The sequence below is a fragment of the Syngnathoides biaculeatus genome, chromosome 13 (assembly GCF_019802595.1).
Source record: "Syngnathoides biaculeatus isolate LvHL_M chromosome 13, ASM1980259v1, whole genome shotgun sequence".
NCBI classification, from domain to species: domain Eukaryota; kingdom Metazoa; phylum Chordata; class Actinopteri; order Syngnathiformes; family Syngnathidae; genus Syngnathoides; species Syngnathoides biaculeatus.
In genome coordinates, this window is record NC_084652.1 from 19,482,494 (window position 1) to 19,500,438 (window position 17,945).

Consider the following 17,945-nt stretch of genomic DNA (forward strand, 5'->3'; position numbering starts at 1 on the left):
AAACAGAGCACAGCACAGCTCATCACTCAGTAGATGAAGACAGAAAACTTGTCAACGGCAGTCATGTCCTGAGGCTCCATCCAGCTCCAGAATGGAGCCACTCTCCAAATGGTGCTGGGTCGCAGGTGCAAGATCCAGACAATGACAATGGCCTCGTGTTTGAGGAAGCAGAGTCTGAGGATGATGCTGGTGATCCTTTGGAAGAAAAGAGGTCACGCCCGCGCACCAGGAGAAGTTGGATTTGGAACCAGTTCTTTGTGATAGAAGAATATGCTGGACCTGAACCGGTGCTTATTGGCCGCGTAAGTCAAATCAACTTTTCATTCATCATTTACATGGGATGATCTTTCAGTTAATATTGTATTTTATCTATGTATAAGACACTGTTCTCTTACAGGCACTTCACATGAAATATTTAACCTCAGTTTCCCTCAGGTACTTATCTTACAAGATGTGCTTTGCATAATCCAACCCTGCATTTTTCTATGCACTGTTATAAACTTGCAATTGGAATTGATTAATATTGCTCCGGTGTTGTGCCTTTGAGGAAGCTGTAAAACTTTCAATGAATCAACGCTTAACTGAGGTGCAACAAAATCTCAAGATTCCATCTGACCAAGCTGGTTATGATCACTACCGATCTGTTTCTTCCTTTGGCGATTGACATATCCACAGGAATTAATCGCCTTACTTTTCACTCCTTCAACATTGATCATCCCCCCAAGTAAAAACCCCAGAGTCTTCCTTCATTTACCTGCATGTCAGTTCAAGTCCCTCACGGTCACAAGTGCTAGTAATGCTATTTCATTGGGACTGATTTACACTTGGTTTAACAGGATTTATCACGACATTCTCAGGACAACAAACAATGGACCATTGTTGTATCGCACCCCTGCGTAATTTATTAGTGACTTATTGGTCCCATGTCACGCCTCGTGCCGAAAACACTGCCTCATTTAAGAGTGAGCCACAGAATGACGATGCAGTCACGACATGGACGGAAGGTTTAGAGCAGTTTCCCTACCTTGATCTGCTACATCTGTCTCAATACCAAGCTGCAATAAGTGGCCTAGTCTGTAAGCCTGTGTATGTCTTGCTAAGCAAATGAATAATAATGAGATCTGTGGAACTGCTCCAGGCTATTTGAAATCTCACAGTCGGAATTTGCTGGTCAAATTATGTTGATTACGAGTTCCAAGAGTCATTGAAAGGATGGTGCTACACAGCTGACATAGAAAACTCAAATTGACAAGGCCACAGATAGATAATGCTATTAAAATATCTTGTCACTCCAGAAAGCAGCAAAAACTCTAATGGCTGTTATCATCTGAGGGCTTTTTGTACTCCCACAGTTGTGGGATCGACAATGTCCGCATTGCATTAAAAAGTTGCTTCACGGAGAAAGCCGTGGGGATCATCTATTGGGACTGGTCCGTTTTAATCACGTGCTGTGATGACGTACTCGCCGCTCCACGTACCACCTACGGAGATGCCTTCCTGATCAATTTTGCAGCACAATTAAATGTATTATCTAGTCATTTATGACCATTTCTTCAAGCAGACACTGCTCAACAGTCCTAATAGTTGTTGCTTTGTTTCTTGTTAAACGGAACGTTCCTTGTAAAAACGGCTACCAGAAATGACCAAAAAGTGCAGAGGAAACTCCACCCTGTGGCATTTTAGCTAATACCAGCTGTAGCGACACCTCTGACTTGGAGACGAGCTGCAGTGCATTTTGAAAAATGTGCACATGAGTTACGGTTGTATATAAAGGGAAAATACAGGTGGGATAGCCACAGCAACGTCAGCACAGTTACTGCACGCTGGACTATAAAGATGCCTGTAGAGTTCATGTATCAGAAGGTGTGCTTTAGGGTGAACAGTTTAGAAAATGATGGTTATGGAGGTTATGCTGTGGCCATGCGGGTATACATGTATGTTGGATTCATACTTTTTTTACACGAGGACAGTGGGTGTTAAAGAAGAAGATACACGAGATAGGCTTAGATGAAAAAAGATGACACGCCGTGGCGACCCCTAACGGGACAAGCCGGGAGGAATAGAAAAAGAAGAACAAAAGCATTACAACCATCCATCCAACCATTTTTTTGCTGCTTATCCTCACAAGGGTCATGGGAGTGCTGGAGCCTATCCTAGCTATCAACGGGCAGGAGGCGGGGTATACCCTGAAATGGTTGCCAGTCAATCGGAAGACACATAGAAAAAGACAGCTGCACTCACAAACACACCTAGGGGCAATTTAGAGTGTCCAGTTAATGTTGCATGTTTTTGGGATGTGGGAGGAAACCGGAGTGCCCGGAGAAAACCCACTCAGGCATGCGGAGAAGATCCAAACTCCACACAGGCGGGTCTGGGATTGAAGCCGGGACCTCAGAACTGTGAGGCCAACGCTTTCCAGCTGAGTCACCGTGCTGCCACTACATTATAGCAAATACATAAAAATGTATATGATTAGAACATATTTATTTCATAACTTATATTTGCGCAGCACTCATCTGTTATTTGCTTTTCCTTTCAAGTGGCAAATGCTTCTATTGATTGGCTACTTTGGGTGAACAGACTCAAATTTCCAAATTAATGATGATAGAAAAATTCAGAGCAACAATATTGTGTTTGCCAACAATATTAGAGCTCTACTGTAGGTCATGCCTCGTGAATGCACTTAATTCATCACAATATCAACCACAGCAAACACCAAGCAACTAAAGCCAAGATGAGCAGGAGCTGAGGAGAGAACATGAGTGAATCAGTGACAGCAGCTGACTTCATTCCACAATTCCGGCAGTGCATCTTGTGTAATGTAGGTTCAACAAGATAATTGGTATCGTACGTTGAGAAGTTTAGGAACTTTTTGAATCCTTCATCTTCCCTTATTGACCGAGGAACCAAGTCTTTGATATGCCACACTTTTATTTTCATGAGGCACACTGTGGTTGAATAAATATATGACAGTTTTCACTTTCTGAACCAATACTTTGTCCTCCGTCTTCATGGGGAGGCATCCTTACATGCTTATATGAATACACATGTTGAGTACAGGGTTGAAAAGACGGTGAGGAGCCGAGTAAGAACAAAAATGGTAGACATCCAGCTTTCCAGGAGAACCAAGTTCAGTGTTCATAAAGCAACAGTGTATTGTATACTGGTAATTAAACTTATATGGTATTACTCTAATCCTTTGAAGCATAGAGTACAGTAACTCAGTACACCGCCCAGCTCTACCTGACAGATTAGTAGAAAGCCATGGATTTCCTCTAAATTAACAATCAAACATTTGTAGGTTAGGGGATTTTTTTCCAGAGTAGTTTCATGGCCTTTGGAGGTTCAGAAATAACAACAACAACAACAATCAATGAATGGTTGAACACCTCGGACTAGCAGTATGACGCCCTGAACTGTACATTATGGAGAAGATGCAGTCCCTATCCAAAACATTTTGCAGTTGACCTTTCATGTAAAACCATTGGTCTGCCCTATTAATGTATTTCACTCCATCGTATGGGATTCAAAGAGGGACTTGAGCCAGGCCACACACTGAGGTCCATATTATGATGCTGGTATTTGGAGTACACCCAGATCACTATTATGTGTGTATTCTGGGCTGGAAATGCATATGATTGGTTCCAGTTGTGTTATACAATGACGGTACCCAACAGAGAATAATGCTCTTAGAGATCCTATTATGCTCAGAAAATTTTAATCTCCTGATCTGCACCCGTGTAGGCCAGCACTATAGGTAAGGAGATAAATGTGAACACTCTGCCTTCCTTTTACCCTGTTAGGCTCCTGATTATGTTTTAATGGAGTGATGGTGAAAGTAAAAAAAAAAAAAAAAAAAAAAAAAAATATATATATATATTATATATATATATATATATATATATATATATATATATATGTATATCAACCCCGCACAAAAAGCTCAAACAATTGCTAATAACTCATACGTGTACCTCTTTGGTATACTACAATGGAGATGTTACAGTATAAGATCCAAATTATTGTGCATGTGGAGGATGTAATTCTATTTTTATGTGGACCCCTTTTGAAAATCTGCACTCAAACACTGAATCATGCGGTTTCTGTGTGATCCCAGAAAATTCGGTTTGAATAAATCTCTAAAGCTGGAAATGGGAGCCAAAGCTATAATCTGCGATGTCAATAGAGGACAAATGCTCCGTACTAAACCGAAAATGATCTAAGGGCTACCTTTGTGGGGACCAGTGACAGCGTTGAGTATAAATTTTAAAGGGTGCTTCCTCTGCTTTCACTGTCTTTTAAAGTACAATATAAAAATTTGATGTTAAAACTGAAAGAGGCAACCACTAAGTCATAAACTGTCAAACCGGGTGGCCCTTGATATGTCCTTCAAGGAGCAAGTGTATTCACTGCAACATGTCGCCTCACAATAGTTGCTCAGGTTCATGAGAATTGTACTAACTGACAATTACTGACATTGTATGACTGTCTACAACAATACTCAATTTGAGTTTTACACAACCCCTTGCACAGTACTGCTCCCAAAGCATACATGCATGCACATTACTTACATTTCAGCATGATATTTATATTTTCCCACACCGTAGTGTCTCTGCCCTATAATTGTGAATTTAATTGATGCTGTCACATGGTCTGCAATGGAGTTTCAAGCGATTGCAGCAGAAGAGAGAGGAAAAAGAGTTTTCTTTAGGGCAAAAGGCGCTTCAGCACAAATGTGATAAAGAAGAACATTCATTTCTGATCTTCTCCTCTTGCTATGCGTGTGGTATCCACCTGACGTGTGGGGGTTGCCTGACAACATACTCTATTGGACCTTCGTGCCAGCTTATGTATTGGAGCTAGCAAGTTGTTGGTTTTATGCAGTTCCACGAAAATGTTATAAGATGACCACAGCTATCATAATAATTAATTCCAATGTCGGGCAGTAGATTTTGGACATGGGCCTTTGGTGGGGACTTAAAGTAGCCTAATCCACCCCTTAATACCTTCACTGTCACATCACAATTTTACAAAATACAATATAAAGACAGAATGTGACAATATGTGCCATTACAGAGGGCGAGAGGCATTTTGAATTTTTTGAAAGGAATACCATTACATATTACTAAGTGAGACTTTTATCTTCTAGGCAACATATATTATCCGAACAACTTCAAACCTCTAAACAAAGCAAACCAAATGTATATAGTGCAATTCATACACAAGATAACTCATTGTGCTTTACACGATTACAAGCATGTAAAAACAAAGAAATAAACATTTAAAAGAGAAAAAGAGAAAAACACAATTTAAAAATGATGAAAAATACAATTAAAACAGAATACAGTGCAACAAACGCGTCCAAGCAGGTTGGAACAGCTGGGGCAAGGTGTCTGGTGTGTTATGTGACAGAAGTGTCTCTGTTAGGATGACGGACAAAGTTTATAAAACTGTGGTGAGACCAGCCATGATGTACGCATTAGAGACGTTGGCACTGAATAGACAACAGGAACCAGAGCTGGAGGTGGCATAAATGAAGATGTTGAGGTTCTCTCTCGGAGTGAGCAAGTTGGAAAGGATTAGAATTTACTGTAGCTCATTATAGGGGCAGCCAAAGTTGGATGTTTTTGAGACAAGGTTCGAGAGAGCAGACTTCAATTGTTTGGACATGTCCAGAGGCGAGAGAGTGAGTATATTGGGAGAAGGCTGCTGAGGATGGAGCTGCCAGGCAAAAGAGCGAGAGGAAGACCAAACAGAAGGTTGATGGGAACGCATGACGGCACTTGGTGTTCGAGGGGAAGATGCAGGAGATCGGCTTCGATGGAAAATGTTGACACTCTGTGGCGACCCGTAACGGGACAAGCCAAAAGACAAAGAAGAAGGCAGTGGAAGAAATATAATTTAAAAATGGAATGAAAAAAGTAACTAACGTATGTGGCGGAAAAAAAATGAGAATTTTCAACCTGGATTTAAAAATGAGCATACTTGCGGCGGACATGAGTTCATTAAATGGTTCCTCACCATGAGTGCTTTGGACTCTGTGCTCCACCATTTGATCTGAGTTTGTTGATATGAGAGCTCTACTGGGTTTATATTTCATTAGCATTTATTTAAAGTATTCAGGATATAAACCATTTAGTGATTTACAGACCTTCAGCGGTACTTTAAAATCTATTTTAAAACTGACTGGACGTGAGAATAAAGACTTTAGAATTGATTGATCGCTGATCTCTTTGTTGTGGTCAGAACCTGAGCTTTATTGCCAAAAATGGTTTTCTCAGTTTTCTTGTGGTTTAATGGAAGAAACAACTTGTCACGTCCCATCTGAACGAGAGGTAGGACCCAAATGCAGGAACTCAGAAGACGCAAGGTAGTTCAAGAAGAGACACGTTTATTGTACGCAGAGGTCGGGGATCGAGCAGGTAGTCCGGTGCAGCAGCGGTAGTTGTGACGTCGGGCGAAGACAACAGATGAGCGGACAGGCAGTCCGGTGCACGGGGAAACAACGCAGGCAGGAGTGTCAAGGAGTCAGGCTTACAGGGTTGGTCGGAGAACGGACGAAGGTCGGCACACACAGGTTCAGTCAGGAATACGAGGGTGCTGGAACGGGACATAAAGCTCAACGAACTGGCGGAGGACCAGTCGTCACCGGGTCCTATATATACGGGGGATGATCAGGCCGCATGAGGCACAGGTGTGTGCCTCCCAATCAGCGCAGCCGCACAGCTCGTGCTGAAGCGGCAGGATCATGACAGTACCCCCCCCCTCAAAGGCACAGCTCCCAGACGTGCCTAAACGAAAAAAAACAGACACTAATTAACACAGGCAGGGGTGGGCGGAAGGGGATCCGGAGGAGGGCACGCCCCCCCCGAACCCCAGACTGGTGGCCATCCAGGCCACCAAACACGAGGCGTCCGGGCGGACAGGTCAGGAGGACGACCCGGACGCCAAGCACCAGGGTCCCCAATCGGGTTCCCTCGTACCGATTAGTGTACTTGGATCTACCGGGCGAAGTCGCTCGGGTGCTGGAAACGCGGGGAGGCGGCGCAAACTGACTGGGGTGCAAGATCGGACGAGGAGATTCATATTCAAATTCGTCGGAGTCGTACTCAGGCAGCCGGTCATACAAATCGTGGTCCTCCTCATATTCCGAAAAGTCAGAGTCCAGAAGAATATGAGGAGCCGGACGGGTCGTGTTCGGGACGTATTCATACCTCGCTGGCGGAGCGTAAGACACGGAAGTGGAGGACATCAGGGAGCCTACCCGGATTGGGCAGGCTTGGTCCTCCGGCAGACGGTCTACCTTGCGTCGGTCCCGGCGACGCCGGGTCTTTCCTGCTGGGTCCTGTGATGGCCAGTTCGTTCTGTCACGTCCCATCGGAACGAGAGGTAGGACCCAAATGCAGGAACTCGGAAGACGCAAGGTAGTTCAAGAAGAGACACGTTTATTGTATGCAGAGTTCGGGGATCGAGCAGGCAGTCCGGTGCACGGGGAAACAACGCAGGCAGGAGTGTCAAGGAGTCAGGCTTACAGGGTTGGTCGGAGAACGGACGAAGGTCGGCACACACAGGTTCAGTCAGGAATACGAGGGTGCTGGAACGGGACATAAAGCTCAACGAACTGGCGGAGGACCAGTTGTCACCGGGTCCTATATATACGGGGGATGATCAGGCCGCATGAGGCACAGGTGTGTGCCTCCCAATCAGCGCAGCCGCACAGCTCGTGCTGAAGCGGCAGGATCATGACACAACTCTACACTGCAATATAATTTGTAGCAGCTCACGATCAATATTTTTCTAACGATGTGACAAAAATTGAAGTCGTTAAAATAAAACATAATCCTCCTCACCAGATATGTCGATGACCGTGTTTATAGCTCAAATCTACCTATTTTTTTGTTCCTGCCTATACAGTAAGAGAGCTGTCTACTGTGCAGAATAGATTTTCGAGGTTTAAACAAGCCAGTCAGCAATGGTGTTGGCCAACCTGTTTTTACATTGTCCATTTTTACCTTAAAAGTCCACCTTGAAATTTATCTAATATTGTCCATCATTCATGCGTCTCTGTAACCCATTGCAAGACTCTTAAACTCAACCAGTCACAGGACTGAAAAATGAAAAATGTTACTGTAAGATAGCGAGCAGGCCTCTTTCAGAGAATCGGAAATCGGATTGTTTTAACAAAAAAGCCGTTGCTAATAGTGTGTATATGTCATGGGACACTTGAAAGCCCTGGGCAGATTACATTGACATTGCAATACACTCCAATTAGACAATAAAAATTTAAAATACACACTACTGGCAGCCAAGAGAATGGCTATGAAATGAGGATAGACCGTTAACAAACTAATACAATTTAGTTTAAGTTGTAACTGTGGGTCAGTGCTTCTGCTCAGTATTTAGGCCAGCAGAGAAGGCCTTGCAGCCCCTCAATACTCACCACTGTTATCTTCAACATACTTATTGTAGTCTTTGTGAAATAACTGTCCAACATTGGATTCTGTCCTTTGCACAAAGTTCCCGTCTGTCTCCAAATTAAGGATAGAAATCACAACGTCACTTACAATCAAATAATATTGGTATATTTTGCTAATGACAATATCACAATACAACAGCTTGGTTAGAGTGTCTGCCTCACAGTTGTGAGAATCGAAGTTCAAATCCGGCCCTGCCTGTGGGGAGTATGCATGTTCCCTGGGTCTGTGTGGGTGTTCTCATGCAATAATTGATGACTCAAAATTGCCCGTGGGGCTTGAATGTTTGTGTGAATGGGGGTTTGTTTTGTATGTGCCTTGCGATTGGCTGATAACCAGTTCTGGGTGTACCACACTTCCTGCCTGAAGGTAGCTGGGTTTGGCTCCAGTGCCCCCGCGACCCTTGGGAGGATAAGTGGCTTGTAAAATGGATGACTATCACATTAAAGTGACAAGGAGATAATAGGTATAACAAGGTATATGGGGACAAAAACCAAAACATACATCTATGATGCGTCACAAAACTTTATCAAGTACTGTATTTGTAAATGTTACAAGGAAAAACCTCTGACACATGAAAAAAAATGTGTTAATTCTGTCATCACTTTATGTTGCATATATACGTATACTGTTTTTATATATTTGAGTGGAATAACACTTAACACATAACATCTGCTATTTATGTTAATGATAGATAAAATAAGTATTTTTACACTAATTCTATGACATTATTAATGTAATGCCTGTATAATTTTGTTTGATAGTTTAATGGTGACCTGTATAAATCACTCTGAGTCAGTTCAGTGAAATTACAACTTTATGATCAATATAGATAATACATAAATTGAAACTGAACCCCAGTCTGGTGGCCATCCAGGCCACCAAACGCAAGGCGTCCGGGTGGACAGGTCAGGAGGACGACCTGGACGCCAAGCACCAGGGTCCCCACGGAGCGATTCGGGCGGACGACCTCTGTGAGGAACCAAACGATGAAGCAGGAACCAGGCAGAGGCAGGCAACTGCTCAGGACGAGAACCTCCCACGCCGTGGTTGCGAGATGACCAGGTACTGGTCGCCATCGAGGCTTGGTCAGGAGGCAGCCGTGGATTGGTCACCAACAAGGCCAGGTCCTGAAGCGGCTGGGCGCCCTCAGGAGCGAAGAGGATGATGGAGCGCAGGACCAGAGCCATGACAGCCACCATCCCGAAGTCTCTCCAGCTCCAGGGTGGCTGCACAGAACTCCCCACCTCCTCCTGGACAGGAATGTTAGAAGGCGGCGACACCATCGCCACCTCCTGGACAGGAACGTGAGAAGGCGGCGACACCCTCGCCACCTCCTGGACTGCAACGTGAGAAGGCAGCGTCAGTGTCACCATCGCCACCTCCTGGACGGGAATGTATGGGCGTGCTCGTCGCCGACAGAGCAGGAACCGGGAGCGACCGCGGACCGGTCGCCGACGAAGCAGGAGTGTGGAGCGTCCGCGGGCCAGTCGCCGACGAAGCAGGAGTGTGGAGCGTCCGCGGGCCGGTCGCCGATGAAGCAGGAGTGTGGAGCATCCGCGGGCCGGTCGCCACTGGTACTCCAGAGCACGGACGAAAAGTGGCTGTGGAGACGTCGCCACCTCCTGGACAGCAACGTGTGGCGGCATCGGGTCGGTCCCCACTGCCACGTGAGCTTGCAGTGCATCCGTTGAAACAGCAATGTGGGCGTGGCGCGGTGGTGAATCCGTTTCCAGGGCAACGTGAACGAGAGTCGGCAGAGAGTCAGTCGAAACCGACACGTGGGCGTGTCTCGGGAGCGGGTCAGTTCCAACTGCCGCGGGAACTCTGCTTGGAACAGCCAAAACCTTGACGTGGGAATGGCGAGGAGGCGGGTCAGTTTCCACAGCTACGTGCGCTTGGCGAGGTGGCGAGTCCCTTCCCACTGCGACGTGCACTTTGCAAGGTGGCGAGTCCGTTCCCACTGCGACGTGCACTTTGCAAGGTGGCGAGTCCGTTCCACTGCGACGTGCACTTGGCAAGGGGGCGGGTCGGTTTCCACGGCAATGTGAACCTGAGTAGGCGGAGAGTCAGTCGAAACTGACACGTGGGCGTGTCTCAGGAGCGGGTCAGTTCCAACTGCCACGTGAACTTGCATGAGCAGCGAGTCCGTTGCCGTTGCGACGTCAGCGTAGCTCGGCTGGTTCACTAATTCTTGCCGGACCTGGGTCGTGAGAGCCGCCAATTCGGCACTTTGCCACTCTATCTCCGCCCGCATTTCACGGTAGAACGCTTCGTGATTTGGCGGCTCCTCCTCCTTCTGGGCTGGAAGCTTCGCCACCAGCTGCGGGTCTGCGGGCTTCGCCGTTGCCGGCGAGGAGTGGGAGGACTCTGTCATAGTTGCCGCGCAGCGGGAGGCACAAGGGAGCGCCCGGCCGGGGCGTCTCCTCTGGCCGCCACGCGGAGGTCCCGGGTAGATGGCCAAGCGGGTTCCCTCGTACCGATAGGTGCACTTGGACCTACCGGGCGAAGTCGCTTGGGTGCTGGAAACGCGGGAAGGCGGGGCAAACTGACTGGGATCAAAAGCCGGGCAAAGAGACTCAAAATCAAAGTCGTCGGAGTCGTACTCAGGCAGCCCGGCATACAAATCACGGTCCTCCTCATATTCCGAAAAGTCAGAGTCCAGAAGAATATGAGGAGGCGGATGGGTCGTGTTCGGGACGTATACATACCTCGCTGGCGGAGCGTAAGACACGGAATCGGAGGACATCAGGGAGGCTACCCGGATCGGACAAGCTTGGTCCTCCGGCAGACGGTCTACCTTGCGTCGGTCCCTGCGACGCCGGATCTTTCCTGTTGGGTCCTGTTGTGGCCAGTTCGTTCTGTCACGTCCCATCGGAACGAGAGTAGGACCCAAATGCAGGACTTGGAAGATGCAAGGTAGTTCAAGGAGAAACGTTTATTATATGCAGAGGTAGGGGATCGAGCAGGCAGTCCGGTGCAGCAGCGGTAGTTGGGACGTCGGGCGAAGAGAGCAGGTGAGCGGACAGGCAGGAGTCGGTACACAGGGGAACAATCAACGCAGGCAGAAGTATCAAAGGAATCAGGCTTACAAGGGTGGTCGGAGAACGGGCGAAGGTCGGTACACACAGGTTCGATCAGGGATAACGGAGCACACGAACGGGACATGAAGATCAGCGAACTGGCCCCGGCCAGTTGTCATCGCGGTCATATAAATCCACAGCATAATCAGGCTGCATGAGGCGCAGGTGTGCACCTCCCAATCAGCGCACCTGCGCGGGCACCCGCACAGCTCGTGCTGGAGCGGCAGGATCATGACAGTATCCATTGGCAATAATATAGTACATCCATTTACGGTTTTGTCCAGTACAAAAGGCATTTATTCCATTTCTCAATCAAAAGCTTAGTGTGAGTCTTGAAAAAAAGATACCATGTAAATTGTTGTGTTCCAATGTGTGCAATGCTATCCAAATTCAACTTCATTTTAAAGTACCAGAAATTTTCCAGCAATTTTGAACTCACTCGTGATGTTTGAACCTGTTTTTCTGGACACCACAATGTATGAAAACATTAAATGTAATGGAGAAATAGACCGACCCGTTCAAGAAAGATATCTGAAAACTGAAAATTAACCCTACTATTCCATGAAAAAGATTTGAATAACACAATTTGATTTTCATATTCAGAAAAGAAAGAGCAATATGGATGATGATGTGCAAATAGAACATTGTAAAAAGCGAAAGGAAAAGAGAAATTTCTTGCTTGTTAGACCACCAAATATTCTCTTAAAATGAATAAAATAAGAGCGACATATTCAACAGTCATGGTATTTGATTGGCAATAGTCTCAAGAGTTATTTCCATGGTACCTCAGGACTGGTGACAATAGACATTTAGTGAAGTTATAGACTGACATCAGTGTACTGTATACAGATGTTTGGATGCTACAAACAGGAGAAATATCAGACCAAAAATATGATCCGTAATGAGTCTATGCTGCAATACAGAAAAAATACAAGTGCGACAGAAACAGCAAAACAGAGAAGTGCTTACAGTGTCGGACCGCTAAAGCGATGAAAATGTTGCGATGTTAATACGTTAGAAATTTTTTTTACAATGAATAAAGTTCTTGTTTGCGCGTAACCGCCATCTGTGCTTTAATAGATGTAATATTTGGTCTACAATGATGGTGTTTCACTTTGCGTTTCAACCCTCATTCCATTCTGACAGTCTTGAGTTACACTGGTCGAGCCGATCAGAATTAGTGACAACCACAGCAGTTCTTGTGGATATACTGAATCACTTGAATCTTTTCCTAAAAAAGATTCATTTAAAAGATTCATTGTGTTCTATTTTATAAAACAATTTAAGTGCTTCTGCTTGCTGTTATTCCGTTAATGATCCATCCCTGAGGTTTACGTTCTCTGAGTACATTTACTGAAACACAATGTGCATAGTTGTTGTCATGTCTAGTAAAGTAGGAAAGGTGGAGAGATTCGAAAACAAAAAAAAAACAAAAACATTTGCGTGCGGAGAGCTCAGCTACTGACCATCCTTCCCGTCCACTTATGTTCAACTCGGCTCTCGCCAGCCAGCGTGACTTTTGTGCATTCCAATGCACAGCATCGCTGATAGCAGCATCTGCCACCTGGGCCTCCTCCTCACTCATCTGAGTATTATTCTCATCTGATTTGTGGAAAGTATCTTTGAGTGGTGAGAATGCTATAAAATGTATTTTTACCATTATTATTATTTCATAAAAAAAGGCTTTAATCATTGCATTTGAGGCAGAGGGAATGATAAGTATGTGGAACTATATAAAAATATGTGTGCCCTTTTTCATGTGCTTGACTGACTCAAAATTAGCCGTTAGCTTGAAGAAACAGCAGCTAGTGAAAGACATCCCCGCGAGGAAGTCAGGACTTGCTGTTAAAGTCACTCAGGAGTACACTCACTGCATAGTATGTCGTTCCTCTGGCAAACAAATCACTCATCGAACTAGTACATTGGACCTTAAGCACACACAAATGAACGAAACAGTCTTCCTTTCCTCGGTACACCAATTCAGCGAATGTATCACTCAGTTCACTTAAGCGCCACCCCAGAATGAATCACTCTTTAGTTTCCCAGTACACCATTTCGGTGAACGAATCACTTAAGTCCCTCCCCTTCTTGCACGGCACTGCCTGCACACTGGCTGCTCATTTGTCATTTGCCAAATATTCAGAAGTGAGTGACAGAACGCTTCCGTTTCTGCTCTGAGGCGTCATGGTCGGGCGACGACCAAGCAAAAAGAACGAATCATTTAATAAATTGATTCAGTTGAGTTCGTTCACTAAAAGATTCATTCTTATAAATTAATCATTTGTGAACGTGACAACACTAATTGGAATTGGTGACGCTTGCGAGGCTAACCGCTATAATCATCCAACACAACACATCTAATTTCCATACCCGAGTAGATGAATGAAGACTGTGTCACCGTGTTGGTCTCACATTTCACTCCTCCACACACAGACCATAGTTGGGCACTAGAAGCAGACGGGCAAGTCCAACTTCCTGCGTAAATTGGCACAATAGATGGTTAGACGAGATGCCAAGCTTTTTCAAGTTTAATTGTTGATGCACATTAAATATAAAGTCAAGTTGTTGACAAGCCAACTAATTAGTTCAACACCTAGTGGGTATGCGCTCTTTGTCAGTGCTTCTGTCAAACCAATTTTTTTTAAGCTCAGCGATGATGTAGGGATAATTGTTCTATGTCTAGGTAAAACCTTATTCACTTTGAGTGATTGGGTGCAACACGGGCAGAGGCAGCTCAAGTCAAAGGTCACATTAGTATATGATCTATCTTATCTTTCTGCCGGTAACAATTTGAAAGCTATCCCTTGGAAAGTTTTTTATCTTTCCTCTATGTCAAACCCCTACGTTTACATTGTCGCCCGTTTCCCTGTTCTCACAGCTCTTCGTATGTGGCACCTATGATGTCATTGTGGACTTGCATAATATTAAGGAGGTTGGCGACGTGATGCAATAAAATGAAAGAGGCTGTCATTTAACGTTAAGTGCTGCCTTTTCCACTGATGCTCATTTTATTGTGAATTCGCAGGCAAAATGAAGCAGTGGCAACAAAGTATGATACATAATTCATACATTAAAAAATTGGATGTGCAGTCCCACACACACTCAAACAGGTTATACAATGGAACTTGCTGCTTTTACACAACATAGACCTGACGACGAGGTCTATATACAATATCTGGCTCAGATATAGCAACATAACTAATTCTGTGAATCAGACTTTGCCTACCTTATGTGCTGGGTGCTGGTAGTCATGCACAGCAACCTTATGTGAACAATCAAGGCACAAGCTCTTCATTCACATTCATATCACTAATACAAGTGCAATGAATTCATGCACTTCATGCATTCTGTGGTGAAAGTACTCGGTAGATAAAAAAAAAAAAGGTGTGAGAGAAAATTTAGGTTGAAACCAGCCAAACTTAAGAGTTTTTTTTTTTTAAAACTGCTTTCATGACACTGTGATTATCTTTCAGATTGTGGGTGTGAACAAAATTGTGAAAAGTTCTGAGATTCAGAATTGAGTAAAAGTACTCATAATTGACCAAAAAAAAAAAAAGCCAACTTACTTATGTAAAAGTACAAAAGTAGATGATTATAAATGATGATTCTGTGTGTTTTCATTTATATTTATATTGCACTATACTTACTTTTAATCAAGAGGCCCCGTAGCTCAGTGGTTAGATCACTGGTTTGGTAAACCAGGGGTTGTGGGTTCATATCCCACTGGGGTAGGAGAAGGGTTGTGTCAGGAAGGGCATGTGGTGTAAAAATTGTGTGGCAACCCTGAAAGGGACAAGCCGAAAGAAACACATACTTATAATTAACCACACACTAATAGAAAGGTAAGTGCAATTTAATTTTGGGCTGGAAATTGATTAATTGCATTTGTATTCATTTCAATGGGAAACATTCCTTCAAGTTATAATGTTCCTCGTTACAAATGGGGTCTTGGAACCAAATAAGTAACCCTATTCAGGGGACGTTTTGGTCGAAGCAAAGAGAGAGAGAGAGAGGCATGGAGGTAATGTTAAAAAAGGATTTGTGAAGCCGTTCACCTTTGACAACTGATTCGGAACTAAGAAGCCCAAGAATTTCCTACGGCCGCCTATGATACATCAACATCACCATGATAAAGCGCATTGACATGGTAGGTTTGGATAAAACGTGAGACTTTAAAACATTTTCAAGTTTTTTTTTCAATGTTTGATAACAGTCACTTACTGTACTGGGCATTTTAGGCAATGAAAACAAAATAATTTTGTACTGTACCGTAATAAGGGTGCATACTCCTTCAAAAAATGCTTCAACAATCACATTCGACTATATCTAACGATGACCCCTCCTCTATTAGTCTTATCTATCGAAGTTCCACTGTATTTGTTTTTCTCTGAACAACTACTCCACATTAATTTCAGCACACTATGTGACATGACCATAACCAAACAACCAACACCGTTTTTCTTATTCCCGTTTGGTTTCTATTCTTCTTTTTAAAATTATTTTTGCTTAAATGAATTGGTAAGACATAAATTCAAGTTTATAAAATATGACACAAAAAGGCAACACTGGGTGGTGGAGTGGGGGGGTACCTTATTTGGGTGGCACAGTAACTCGTGGGTGTTGCTCCAATGCCAGCACAGCTGTATGGCCTTTTATTTGCAAAACAAAATATTTGGTCTTTAACTTAAACAAACGTGGTGCTATTTAGGCCTACTATGTAACACAAAAGATTACAGTACTTTGTTGTTTTTTTGGAAGTAAAAAAACAACATGCAGTAGTTGGGGATGGTAGATTCTAGACTGGCATAGAAAAAGAAATAAATAGTATGTCGATGAGTTAAAAAAATTGGAGGATGAAGAAGGGTTAATGTGGGAGAAATGGGGATGACTGGAGAAAACAGAGGTTAAATGTGGCACAGAAAGCATGAAGTTCAAGGTATACAGTATAGTCAAGGGTAAAGGGGGAAGATCAAGTGTACAAGGTCACAATGGGTTAATTGCTTACAACTTGCAAAAGAGAAAGGTCTTTCACAAAAAGAAGGAAAACAATGATACGTCACTCATGTGATCTGCCAAGGCCCGAAGCTAGCCAGACACCGACCAAAAAGAGTAGGAAACGTTTATGCAAAAAGGTAGTCTGCAAATCCAGGTCATCAGTACAGGCTTGGGCTATAATTAAATGGGGCAAAGCACGTGAGTAATGGAGGGGACGGGTAAAGAGGAAAGCAGCTAAATGCTTTCTTTTTACAACTATATCTACAGACCTCAATGCTGAAAGCTGCATGATCACATAGCGAAAACATCGCCACTTCGCCTGTACATACCAGCCATTGTTACAAATTGAGATACAGTATTGTCAAATAAAATTTATAAACGCCGGCTTCGGAATTTAAATATTAAATATAAACCCAAACATTTCAGAATGTAAAAATATCATGATTTACTTAATCTCTAAATCTCATGTCCATTTCATATGGCATCCTCGTACCTTAAAACAAATTAACACTCAGTAGTAGTGTTAAGCCACCTCATTTTTCCAACGGAAATGGTTGTCGCCGTATTCATGGACTCCAGTCACATCATGCTTCTTGTGTCCTCCACCTTTGTTACAGGTGTACTACTATACAGATGATGGAGATGCACATAGGTTTAACCAAAACCTATAGATGTAGAGTAGGGGAGATACATTATTTGAGTCCGTGGCCATAGTATTGGACTCAGAATAGATGGAGGTGTGGTAACTTGCTCATGGGTGTCTCAGGAGGCCATGGACGCAACACATTTCTATACTTTTGTCCATAGAACAGTATGTGGTCCCATTTTCACGTGTGGCTTTCATAAGATCACCCTGATTACCTTTGTCTTCGCAGACTAAGCTGCATCAGAAGACTCTTCTAGTGATGTACTAGTTGTGTGTTATGACATGTGCCAGAAAGGCCATATACCCAAAATACCTCGTCTTATTTCTTTATATTACATCCAATGCATGACATGTTGTGTCATCTCCTAATACCAAGAAACAGAACTAAAGAAGGATGCCAAGCCATTGAACTCATGATGATTGATAGCCAAATGAGAACTTTGCAACAATGTCCAAGTGCTTATATTTACGTTAATGTGGCCTTGAGATAAACTTAAGCTCTTGGGCTTGAAGGACCCTGTGAGTCCGAGAGTAAAGAATATGGTGAACATACCATTAATTGGTGATATGCCAATGAGTCACATACTGCCGTGAATAGTATGGGGAGAGATTTTTCTCAAAATTATTTACACAAATATATCACACAGTTTTCAAGCTATCCACATACACAAGTTGAGAATATTATTATTATATAATTGTGGGAAGGTCCTCCCTCCACTAGGTGGCAGTATTGCTGTCTTCACAGAT

General features: G+C 43.8%; 1 protein-coding gene across 1 annotated transcript in view; it reads left to right on the forward strand.

The window, feature by feature from the left end:
- Positions 1 to 216: 216 nt before the first annotated feature.
- The window catches only part of LOC133511045 (cadherin-24), a 160,931-nt gene continuing 143,202 nt past the window's right edge, over positions 217 to 17,945 (forward strand). The window contains exon 1 of the mRNA XM_061839632.1: positions 217 to 302. The gene's annotated coding sequence lies outside the window, so the exon portion shown is untranslated. The remainder of the gene's footprint in view (positions 303 to 17,945) is intronic.